This window comes from Giraffa tippelskirchi, chromosome Y, assembly GCF_054371585.1.
Source record: "Giraffa tippelskirchi isolate mGirTip1 chromosome Y, T2T-mGirTip1v1.2.pri, whole genome shotgun sequence".
In the NCBI taxonomy this organism is placed as follows: Eukaryota; Metazoa; Chordata; class Mammalia; order Artiodactyla; family Giraffidae; genus Giraffa; species Giraffa tippelskirchi.
In genome coordinates, this window is record NC_137290.1 from 25,464,573 (window position 1) to 25,477,270 (window position 12,698).

At 45.6% G+C, this 12,698-nt stretch overlaps 1 pseudogene; it reads right to left on the reverse strand.

Annotated features, from left to right (window-relative positions):
• Nucleotides 1-12,698, reverse strand: part of LOC145537566 (MYND-type zinc finger-containing chromatin reader ZMYND8-like) — a 59,599-nt pseudogene that overhangs the window by 4,484 nt on the left and 42,417 nt on the right.

Here is a 12,698-nt window from a genome sequence, read left to right on the forward strand (position 1 = left end):
CTTCCCATGTGGATGACACCACTTGGCTACTCCAAATCCCCAGCAGGGCTCCCTGCCTGCAGCAGTGTTTTCCCAACTTGAACCCTTCCCCCGGCCAACCACCTCCATGGCTTTGACACTTCCCATGTCCCCCTACTTATGGCTCAGCTGGTGTTCCTAAACTCACATTCCACTTAACTCAAACAGAAACTCTATCAACACCAAAAGCAGGAAATCAGAATACCTGCGCTACACAGACGGCAACTCCACAAATCAACATAATGAACACCCAACTGTAGCAGAAAACTCGAGGTGGGTGCTGCGCTGCTGTTGAAGTCTGAAGTCTGCTCTGCCATTGTTAAAAAGAGAAGCTAGAAGAAGGGATGAGGAAGACACTCAGCTCCAAACTCAACGTGTCCTCCAGATGCAGTCACAAGACCCGAGTGAGAGTGAGAAGGGAATTGACAGGCGGTTCAGCCATACTTCCATGCCTATACATGTTCGTATTCCCCCTATAATCAGCTCATGCCACTCTCCCATCTTTTCTGCTGGACCTAAACCCCGCTTCCAGTGCCACTGGGAAACCTCCAGCCACCCTAACAAGATACATCATTTCTTACTCTAAGTACTCAATATGCAGAAACTAACTAACAAAGAAAATTTGGTTTTCAGCTGAAGAGAATAATCTGGGAGAGAGAAAGACCCTGGAGCTGAAGGACCCTGAAAGAAGCAGAATTGTTCTCACTGAGAATGAACCATTTTAGAATGCCCTAAAACTTATTTGAGAGGGTGCAGGGGAAAGCCTAAAGAACACAGCTCAAATTCCACAGAAGAGAACTAGAAAAGTTAGTGCCAGATAATCTCCCCAAAACAGCCTGCCAGCTTATTCCTTGAGAGGAAAAATTTCTACAGAAAGATCACTTCTGTAGAAATGCTTTTCTCCTCTGAAGGCCTCCACGGACTGTGGGTGCTGGTACCTCAGGGACGGATTCACACAGTTTAATTTACTATGGTCATTTCTGAGGGCAGAAGAACTGTCCAAACCAAGTGTATTTTCTACCCCTCCCCAGTTCAACAATAGAAACTCTCTCTGTCTTAGATTCAGAACTGAAAAAAACAAACACAACACAGCAAAAAACAAAAAACAAACAAAAAAACCCACAAAACTCACACAAATAAGGTAAATTCTCGACTTGGAGAAATGCCTCAAAGCTGCTTGCTCAGCTATCCCTCACCTCTACTGACCAGCCCAGGGTTCCCTCAAAGATCACTAAGGAACCACAGTTTGCAAACCACGTCCCTGAACCCTTCAGGCTCCCCTGGAGGAGATGGCTCCCCTCTGCCCCTGTGGAACATGAGAGTACATACAACCATCAGGGGGCCATTTACCAGAGTCTATCTTGGAGCATAAGAGAAAGGAGAGGGTATTTCCCTGGACCCAGAGAGGTCAAGGATCTAGAAACACAGAAAGAGACAGATGGAGCCAAGGCACTGTGTTAAACAGGGCCTCCCCCCTACCCCACCCCAGGGAAGCCCGGGGATCCATGCGGGTGCTCATCACAGCCCCGACAACACCTTCACGCCCTCTGCCTGGCATGCTCAGGGAGGGAAGGCCAGACCAGTCAGTGTGGCCTAAGCCCTGTGCCCTTTTCTGCTCCATCTCCCTGGACACAGAACTAGGGAGGTCCCTTACTCAATGCTAGAGCCTCAGGTTCAAGAACACTGCTTGTCAACTCCCCCCTCTCTGACCTATTCCACTCTCTGGATTTCTACCCTATCCCCAAAGGATGTACAGCCATCCCCTAGGACCCAAGGTGGAATGGTTCCAGGACCTCCCAAGGATACTAAAATCCAAGGACGTGCAAGTTCCTTATATAAAATGCCCTAGAAGGATGAATACAACTATGCCTTTGTATCCAACGGTTTCACATTCACGTATTCAACCAAACAGAGATGGAATTTTGGTTGGTTGCATGTACACATGAGAAATCCATGGATAGAGAAGGCTGCCTATATATTAAATCATATTATATCAATTCACTTTTATTCCACAATAACCTCTTCCTAGTCAATGATATCAATGAAGTCAAAGAGGTTTGACTTCTGGGATGAATTGATGTTTTTCCCTGATGCACATGAATTAAAATCATAATGATTACAAATGTAAAAAATGACCAGTGTGTCCTCTAAAATAAGTCTGCATGCAATCCATATGGCACCCCCTGGGAAAATAAGAAATTTGACGTCTGTGTCCAATATGACAGTCACCAGCCACCCATGGCTATTGCATCTACATTAATTATCATTAAATTGATTTAATTAAATTAACCTGAAATCCAAGTTTTGGTCACACTATCCCCAGTTCAAGTGCTCATAGTTCAAGTGCCACATGAGGCTGGTCGGAGGTTCTCACAATGGGCAGAGGGGATGTAGAACATTCCCATCATCACAGAAGGTTCTACTAGACCACACTTGCCCTCAACACACACCTGGGGAGAAGAAGCCCTGCAGAGACTCTGTCACCTCTACATGCAGCCTGAAGACAGACAACTTCCCACATCACGGGAATCACCGTGGCATTGGGAGTGGGCTCCTCTGAGATTCTGCTTGGCCCTAGGTGTGTGCGATGGATACTCACCGAGCCACTGTCCTTGCATTTCTCAGCTAGCGTCCTCTTCGCGTTCAAGGCACTGGTTTCCAGGGGGGCTGCCTGAGTTTCGGAGGAGGTGCCCTGGGATAACTTATTTAGTGTTTCCATGTTCACCTCGGGGTCTACTTCCTGCTGAGGGGTGGTAGTTGAGTGCAGAAGGGGACAGAAGTCACATATACGCCGAGCATAGTAGTTCCCAGGACTGCGGGGAACCCTGCTCTGTGCAAACCACCATGTGTTAAGACATACCAACCAGCTCCACCCAGGTTACAGTGTGGGCCCTGAATAGCTGGATCGAAGCCTTCCCAGACACAGGAATTCCAGACTGTGTGTGAAAATATGTTCATTTTTAAGAGTGAGAGAGAAGAGTGAAAAGGTTGGCTGAAAGCTCAACATTCAGAAAACTAAGATCACGGCAACTGGTCCCATCACTTCATAGGAAATGGATGGGGAAACAGTGTCAGACTTTTTTTTTTGTGGGGCTACAAAATCACTGAAGATGGTGATTGCAGCCATGAAATTAAAAGACCCTTATTCCTTGGAAGGAAACTTATGACGAACCTAGAGAGCATATTAAAAAACAGAGACATTACTTTGCCAACCAAAGTCCATCTAGTCAAGGCTATGGTTTTTCCAGTAGTCATGAATGAATGGGAGAGTTGGACTGTGACGAAACCTGAGCCCCGAAGAATTGATGCTTTAGAACTGTGGTGTTGGAGAAGACTCTTGAGAGTCCCTTGGACTGCAAGGAGATCCAACCAGTCCATCCTAAAGATCAGCCCTGGGTGTTCACTGAAAGTACTGATGTTGTAGCTGAAACTCCAATTCTTTGGCCACCTGATATGAACGATTGACTCACCAGAAAAGACCCTAATGCTGGAATAATTGGGAGCAGGAGCACAAGGGGACAACAGGAGATGAGGTGGCTGGATGTCATCACCGCCATCCAGCAGAGTTTGGGTAAACTCTGGGAGTTGCTGAACGACAGGGAGGCCTGGCGTGTTGTGGTTCTAGGGGTCGCAAAGAGTCGGACATGACAGAGTGACTGAACTGACCTGAACTGATTTAAGTTTGATTAAATCATTCTGGAGATATAAGCATGTTCGTGAAGCAAACAGTACAACTCTTCCAGTTTCATAATTTCCTATTTTAGACGAGTGTACATCCCCATGCACTTGCTATCACTCTGTTACAGCATAGTTGAGAGGTTTTCACAGACCACATGGACCACAAATCATAAAATGTTTATTCTCTAGACCTTCTTAAAAAAAGCTTGCGAACCCCTGCCTAGAGCTTCTGAAACTTGGGTCATTTATCTACAACCCTTGAAAAATTTAGCACTCCACTGACACATTTCCTTGTTACATTATTTATGTTATTTGTACTTAAATATATTCTTTGAAGTGGAGACTTCTACTTCTAAATACAGAAATCTAGTATTGGCTATAAATGAGCACTAAGTATAAAATATAACTAATACATATTATTAATCAAGTCTTACCAGGTGATGTCTCCAGCTAGAGTTTCCTGGCCTGGGATCTGCTTGCCGTGCTTTGGAAAGAGATTTAAAAGACAGATTAGTTCCAAAGCAGCACTTTGTCCTTCATGTAAGAACTAATGATTGTTAAAGCCTTGAGTCCAAGATGGGCTCCATGGTGGGGGCTGGCTTGTATAATGCTGCTTGTGCATTGTAGAAAGGGGTAGAAGATGCATTTGATGTGTGTGTGTGTGTGTGTGTGTGTGTGTGTGTGTCTGCTTAGTCACTCAGTCATGTTCGGCGCTTTGCAACCCCATGAAATGTAGCCTGCCAGGCTCCTCTGTCTGTGGCCTTCTCCAGGCAACAATACTGGATTGTGTTGCCATTTCCTTCTTCAAGGGATCTTCACGACCCAGGAAATGAACCCAGGTCTCCTGCATTGCAGGCAGTTTCTTTACCGTCTTAGCTACCAGGGATGCCCACATTGCTTTGGGCAGAGACAAATATTGCCCCCAGCAGAGAACCACAGCAAACCACATGAAGCTAAAGTCATCTGGGCTGTCATTACAAGCTCCATTCACACAAGTGAATGCTGCCAAGTAAACTGGAGGGTGGAGACAATGGTGCCTGGAGACTTGGCTATGTGTCTGCCTGCTACTCTCGTGTATGTAGGAGTCACTTGTGGTGAGTGAGCGTGGCAAGTGCCCTGTGATCCAGGAGGAGCCAAGGGCCCGTCCACCACAGTCAGGGCCAGGGGACACTCCTAAGTCCCACCTGACCGGGTGCAAGACTTCATGTGCTCAGGCCAGTGGGCCTTCTGGCAGGGGTAGTCAGAGTAGCTGGTATTCCGAAGCAGTAGAAAACGGCCTCCTTCTTGCAGTTGGTACACCACAGCTTCCTCTTGGTCTCGGCCACTGCCTGCTGCTCCTCCAGCTCCAGTTGCTTCTTCACCTCAGCAATGAGCTGGTCGTGCTCCATTTCTAGGCTCTGCCGCATCTCTGCCTTGGTCAGCTCTGCCAGAGGAGGGGAGGGGAGAGGATACCGACTTCATCGTCCATCCCAAGCCATGGGCTCATTCACACCAGGTCCGAAGGTGAATCCTATCAGGTGTGAATCCTTGGGTCGGGGATGTCCTGGTCATATGAGCCCGTTCAGAGACTCACCCAGCTTCCCTGAGATCCAACGTCTTTATCTGTAGAACGGGCATCCACCATGCTGACCATGAATGTCAGCATGATCATGAACGTCAGGTCCTGAGGATACTGAAAATGGGGCCCTGCGGTGATTCTGCAGGAAGTACTCACATAAAACCTCTGAAAAATGTCCACTCAATTCACTTTGAAATTTATCATTTGTATAAGCTTGTTTCTCTATCAAATACAGAGTACCTATGATCTGTAGGCACTGTTGTAAAGACTTTATAAATATGAACTCTTTTAATCCGTACTCCAACCTTAAGGAGGTGTATACTCCTATAATACCCATTTCACAGATGAGGAAACTGAGGCACACAGCTAAGATGAGCAGAGCTGCGGCTACAACTTGGGTATATTTCCTTTTTGATGTGTTTAGTGGCAGCAGATCTAATCTTCCAGACAGGGCATCAGGACTGATCACTGGGCTGACAGGACAATTATCCAACTGCTCAGGCTACTGAGACTTCTCGCAATTTTACAACAGGTCAGAGCTCACAAGCAGGAGAAGCTACCACAGCTGTTGTGATGAATTTGTTGCTGATGTTGGTATTTGGAAGAGAGGAAAACGGGTTTCTGCCAGCTCTTGCTTCATACCTGGTTTCTCCAGGTTAGACTCCCTAGGATGCTGTGTTCTCCCTAAGAGTGGTAAGGCGGCCTGGCCTACTTTTGACTCAGTGTACATTTGGGCCTAACTCTAGACATGCCAAGAAGTTCCTATCCAGAACCTTTGTCAGTGGAGGCCAGGTCAGCAGCACTTACCCAAGTTGTATTTCATGCCTGAGAGCTCCTGTTGGTGCAGCCACTGGAGGTTCCCCCCCCCCATACAGTTATATATTTATTCCTTGTTCAAATTCTCCATTATTATTGTTTTTTTAATTTTTTAAATATAAATTTATTTATTTTATTTGGAGGCTAATTACTTTGCAATATTTTAGTGGTTTTGCCATACATAGACATGAACCTGCCACGGGTGTACATGTGTTCCCCATCCTGAACCCTCCCCACACCTCACTTCCCATCCCATCCCTCTGGGTCATCCCAGTGCACCAGCCCCGAGCACCCTGTCTCATGCATCAAAAATGGACTGGCGATTAATTTTGCATGCAATAATATACATGTTTCAATTCCATTCTCCCTAATCATCCCATACTTGTCCTCTCCCAAATAGTCTAAAATCCTGTTCTATACCTTTGTGTCTCTTTCCCTGTCTGTCTCGCATTTAGGGTTATAATTACCATCTTTCTGAATCATATATATGCATTAGTATGCTGTATTTGTGTTTTTATTCCTGGCTTACTTTACTCTGTATAATAGGCTCCAGTTTCATCCACCTCATTAGATCTGATTTAAATGTATTCTTTTTAATGGCTGAGTAATATTCCATTGTGTATTTGTACCACGGCTTTCCTATCCATTCGTCTGCTCATTGACATCTACGTTGCTTCCCTATCCTGGCTATTATGAACAGGGCTGCAATGAACACTGGGGTATACGTGTCTCTTTCAATTCTGGCTTCCCCTTTGTATCTAAATCCTCAGCCTGCAGATCTGTATGGAGACAGAAAGACCTATAAAGTGCATCTGGGTGTTTGCTGTCAATAGGGCTTGGAAGCTCCAGAATCACGATACGGTTAATGTCATCTGCTGAATCAAAGAGTGGGAAGCCTGGTCTCTGCTGGCCTCCCCCAGATGGTTGTCAGTGGGTTAATTCAAATTCATGAGAAGTTCTGCTTAAACAAACAAACAAACAAAAAAAAACAAATACAAGTGGTCCATCTTTTCTGAGAGGTGCTGCAGTAAAAGCCATTTAAAGTGAAAAAGACCAGATTTTCAAAATAAATAGGACAGTGAGTGACCTACCTATGAACAAGTTCCATTCCTAGAGCACGGTCATAAGTGCAATTTCTTTGTAGAAGTCCAACAAAGTTAGCCTAAGCAACCAACTCACACAATCAGCTAGATAGTACAATACCAGGTACATCACTGCTGCTTTTATGCTTGCTTATGGACGTCCTGGGCTTGAAATAAAGATACTGTAATACTGCACTCTGTACAGTAAAGCACACAAAGCACAACGACTTGTAGAGGATGTGTGCGGGTGACAATGTACGCCAGGGAGGTGAACTAACTTACAGGATTAAACATGCAAACATTCACGTCTTTCAAAATTCCCAACTTGAAGGTTCACACATAAGAGACTTCAGTTCTATTCAGCCCCTCAGTCATGTCCAACACTCTGTGACTCCATGAACTGCAGGACACCAGGCCTTCCTGTCCATCACCAACTCCCGAAGTCCACCCAAACCCATGTCTGTTGAGTCGGTGATGCCATCCAACCATCTCATCCTCTGCCTTCCCCTTCTCCTCCTGCCTTCAATCCTTCCCAGCACCAAGGTCTTTGCAAATGAGTCAGCTCTTTGCATCCAGTGGCCAAAGTGTTGGACTTTCAGCTTCAGCATCAGTCCTTCCAATGTACACCCAGGACTGATCTTCTTTAGGATGGACTGGCCAGATCTCCTGCAGTCCAAGGGCCTCTTAAGTGTCTTCTCCAACACTACAGCTCAAAAGCTTAAATTCTTTTGTTCTCAGCCCTCTTGATATCCCAATTCTCACATCCATACATGTCCACTGGAGAAACCATAGCCTTGACTAGACTGACCTCTGCTGACAAAGTGATGTCTCTCTGCTTTTTAATATGCTGTCAAGCTTGGTCATAACTTTCCTTTCAAGGAGTAAGCATCTTTAAATTTCATGGCTGCAATCAGCATCTGCAGTGATTTTGGAGCTCAGAAAATTTGAGTCAGCCACTATTTCCACTCTTTCCCCATCCATTTGCCGTGAAGTGATGCGACCGGATGCCATGATCTTAGTTTTCTGAATGTTAAGCTTTAAGCCAACTTATACGGAAATACATACACGTACATATTAGAAAAAGATCTTATGGTTAACAATACCTCTGAGAAAGGGTGGAGAATGAAATATGAATTCAATCAAGACAATAGATTTTTGTGTGTCTAGGTATCCATTTCACTTCGTTCTAAGAAGACATGTATGCACTGTCTGTAAAATGAGAAAAGAAAAGAGAAAAGTAAAACAGCAAGCTGCAAATTAATTTTTAAAAATAATGCCAAATGGAACGTGTCAGGCCTCTAGGATACAGTGGCCAGGCAACCAAGGGGAAGTAAACAAATAAAACAAGGACTATTTTTCTCCTGTCCATGTGGCAAAAAAAGAGCTGGTGCCATGGAGTGCAGATAGGGAGGCTTGGTACATTTCACAGCCTGTCTGTTCTGATATCTCGTCCTCTTGGAAGACTGAGGCTGCTGCTGCTGGCTTTGCTGCAGCTTCTGCTGGTGCTGCATCTTCTGCATGTGCCTCTTTTGGGTGGACGTTTGAAACTTACTTGATGAGGTCCGCACAACCTGTTGCATGGCCAGGGCAGTCTCCTTCGGTAAAACTGGCCTCTGCTTTTTCACCGGGTTTCTCAGGCTGCTGCTGCTGCTGGTGGTGGTGGTGGCTGGGCCGTGACCGTGCAGATGGTGCTGTTGGTGGCCGTGACCCCAGCCATGTGAGTTTGGGAGGATGAGTGGGTGAGGACCAGCATTTTGGGGGGAGACCGGCTGCCCGCTGTTGTGGATGATGAAGCCTCACCTATAACGGAAGCCAACACATGAAAAAACAAAACAGAAAGTTGACGGGACTCAGGCTGACCTGCAGGGTCTCCAGGCCAGTGAGTTCTAAGTGACCATCCCAGGCTGCCATGCCAAGGGCCTCCACGTGAATGGGCACATTCTTGCTTTACATGATTAAGCCACTTCTTCAGTGTGTGCTAGCTTCAAATATCAGGCTCCTTGGGGTACTCAAATGTGGGCTTGCTGATATTTGAGAAACTTGTCAAGACCTCTGAGGGACTGAGGCCAACATGACCCAGCCCTTGGCCTGGAGTTGCCCACCTGCTAGTCGATGACCCACTGGCTGAACAGAATCGTTGCAAGTACCTTGTTTTACAAAGTTAGAGTTAGTAAGCACTTTGAGAAAGACTTAGCCAAATTCCCTCTGGTCATTAACAGGAATCCTTTGCTTGGATAGGAAACCTACAGAGCATGTACCCCAAGGAACCAGACAGCCTCCCAGTGGCCAAAGCACTGAATACCAATGAATCACCCAGAACGAAGAATATTCCCTTTCATCTCTTCTAATTCCTTCACGAGAATTCTCAGTGTGGTCCTGGCAGTCTTGACACCTATCACTCAAGGGAACTCCACACCAAGGACAGAACCATCCCCAGCACAATGGTATTTATGGAGAATTTAGAAGCCTTGCTTTCGTTTTGACTGCAGTTCTCCATTTTGCATCTTTTATGCACAGCACAAAATACTGTTTTCCCTACTGTGTGGTAGTTAAGTTTAAGTTCAAAATTGAGTTCATTTTTTTAAACAGCTGCTGCTTCAGATAAGAAAATATACTAAGGCAATACGTGAACAAGCAGGTTTTGGGAATGACAAAAATAATGACTACGAGTGACTGAGTTTGAAAAATGCTTCCTTTTGGAGTGCATCTTCTGGGAGAAAATGAGCTATGAGAATGGAGGGCAGCATTTCAACAGACAGCAGGGAAAATTTGGAAGAGAACAGTTTTAGCCAAGACATGCCCAGGAATAGGCAGAATTTTGGTGGGTGAGGTCAGGCAGTGAGAAGGGCTGGCCCGGGGGTGACCACATGAGTATTTATCTGTAAGGGGAAGGAGTCTGTTACGACTGCAGGGGCCCCAGGCACTGGAGAGATGAACATGCATCCCCAGAGAGGATTCCCTCGGGTTCACACAAAAAAAACACGGATGCAAGTCAGCATCCTTGATCTCAGACAATGTGCCTGGACCTCAAACTGGGTTTAATAAAGACTGAAAGTGAGGTCGCTCAGTCGTGTCCAACTCTTTTGCAACCTCATGGACTGTAGCTCTCCAGGCTCCTCTGTCCATGGGATTTCCCAGGCAAGAATACTGGAGTGGGTTGCTATTTCCTTCCCCAGGGGATCTAACCAACCCAGGGAAAGAAACCTGGGCCTCCGGGATTGCATGCAGATTCTTTATTATCTGAGCCACCAAGGAAGCCCTTAATGACAACACCTTTTTTGAGGGGCTCAGCATGCTTCCACTGCATGACTCCATGCCTGTCATTTTTAGATGTCTGTCACCCAGAAAAGACGTGAATTCTTGATTATTCTAGGGGACATTTTCAGTTAGCTGTCGTTCTAGGAAAATCAAGGAGTGTGAAAGGAAAAGTATGCTGACAGGTTGACTTTTCCACCCGAGGGCGGAGGGGGGAGGGGGTCTTGGTGGTTACACAACTGACTGTCCCTCTTGCTCCTCCGGGGAAGAATTCAACCAAAGTCCTGGGCCAGAACACAGGGTGGGGCTGGGAGAAGAGCTCTACCTAGAGTGAGGTTGCCCCCATCCTTTCCCAGGATAACCTTTCAGATATCGGTCACAGCCTCTACCCCTTCCCCTTGCAGGGGCAGAAGTGGCTTTGAGCTTGCCCCTTGTAAAACGTAGAGATCCCACAGGCAAGGCTTCTAACTTGCAAAAGCAAAAGCAACATTTGTGCCTCTCTTTTCTGCCATGTGATTAAAAATATGCTGTCCTTGTGGATTAGCTAGTCTGATACCTCCTTGGGCAAAGGGCAACCACAAAAAGGTCCTTTCTCTCTCTCATCTTGCCAAAGCAAACAACTGGCTTTGAGCAGAGTGGTAACTGCTCTGAAAGAGTCCCATTCGAGCTCTTTTCCAAATTAAAAGACAAACAAACAAACAACAACAAAGCAGGAGTATGCAATCTGAAAACTTTCCAGGCTTGACACACTTTTGGGGAGTCTTCATTTATACACTAAAACGTTTTAATTTCTAAAGGATATGGAAGGTTTACTGGGGCAGTGGGGAGGGAGAGGAAAGGCCATGGAAAATTCCATTTGTCCTAAAACTTTGGGAGTATGCACTCACCTGCTGTCTCAAAAAGAAGTGAATTTCTTAAAGGTCAACACTCCAAAGGCGACCCCACCCAACTAGCCTACTTATATCAGACCTAGGTCGCAGTCTTGTACATTAAAAAGGGACTTTTTAAGAGAAGGCTGGAAACGACTGATATGACACCTGTACGTGGAGGCAAGGTCCTGAAGCGAGCTCCCTTAGCCTCTGCTCTGGGATCTCTAGCTAGAAAAGCCATCTTTCGATCTGAGGATTCAGTTTCTCTGTATAAGCTGCACTCCTAACTGAAGATCACTTGGAGGTCACCAAGCACTCTTCAAAACACCAGTCACTTAATAAACACGTAAGTGAAAGCACACCTTTGAAAAGATGCTCAACTGCAGAGTCTGACATGAAGCCAATTCTTCAAGACCGAAATCATCCTCAGGTGGCTCTGGATTTCAACTTCTGTGAAGTTCCTCTAACTGACTTCTTGTTTCAGAATCATCCTTTGCGTAAAATTCCCACCACGTTCAGAGGATCCTAGAGAAACTTCCTTCCGACACCAGTGAGAGGAACAGCTCAGCTTCATTTTATCACCTGGAGTGCTTTCTATTTAGGGGGGGGGGCATGAGCTATTTTAAAGCACTCATATGTTTTTTCCCTTTTCACTTCAACTTCAGGAAGCTCAGGGTCAAAAAGGAAGAGTGACTTTGCTAATTCTGAAGGCTGACATAGTTATTTCTGTATACAAACTTTCCCTACATCTCTCACTATTTCATGTTCATTTTTCTCGCTCTCTTGATTTCCATTTTATCAGTATATCTGAAATCCTTTCTGGAAGCAGTGAAAAAACCCACAACTAAACAAACAATGTACTTCAGAAAGAAAGGAATAGTATAAATCTATCACTCATAGGAACACTGCCATCTGGGACCCAACAATTCCACAAACTTTATTGAAAAAATGCTACTCCCGTTGCCTTATGCAGCATCAGAAGTGCTCCCTCAAACCCCAATCCACACAGAATTGGATGTTTCAGATGCCACTCATAATTTTAAGGGATGAGGTGGTGATCCATCCTTCCTGACTGACTCAACTGCTCTCTCTCTTCCTGCCCCATATCACTGAGAGATATTCCATCCTCTTTCAATGAATTCCAGGAACTGAGGTTCAGGAACCTGAACAGTTCACAATGATACAAACACAGAGGATAAAAGCTCAAAACCCATCCCCCCTCCTGCTTTAAGCAGTGAGACGAAGAAAACCCCAGGGGACACAGAACTGAGAAGATGGGTCCTGTCAGAAGCTGCCCATTGTCTGTTTTGTCACTAAGTCATGTCCAGCTCTTTTGTGATCCCATGGACTATATAGACCACAACACTCCTCTGTCCATGGAATTCTCCAGGGAAGACTACTGGAGTAGGTTGTCATTTCCTT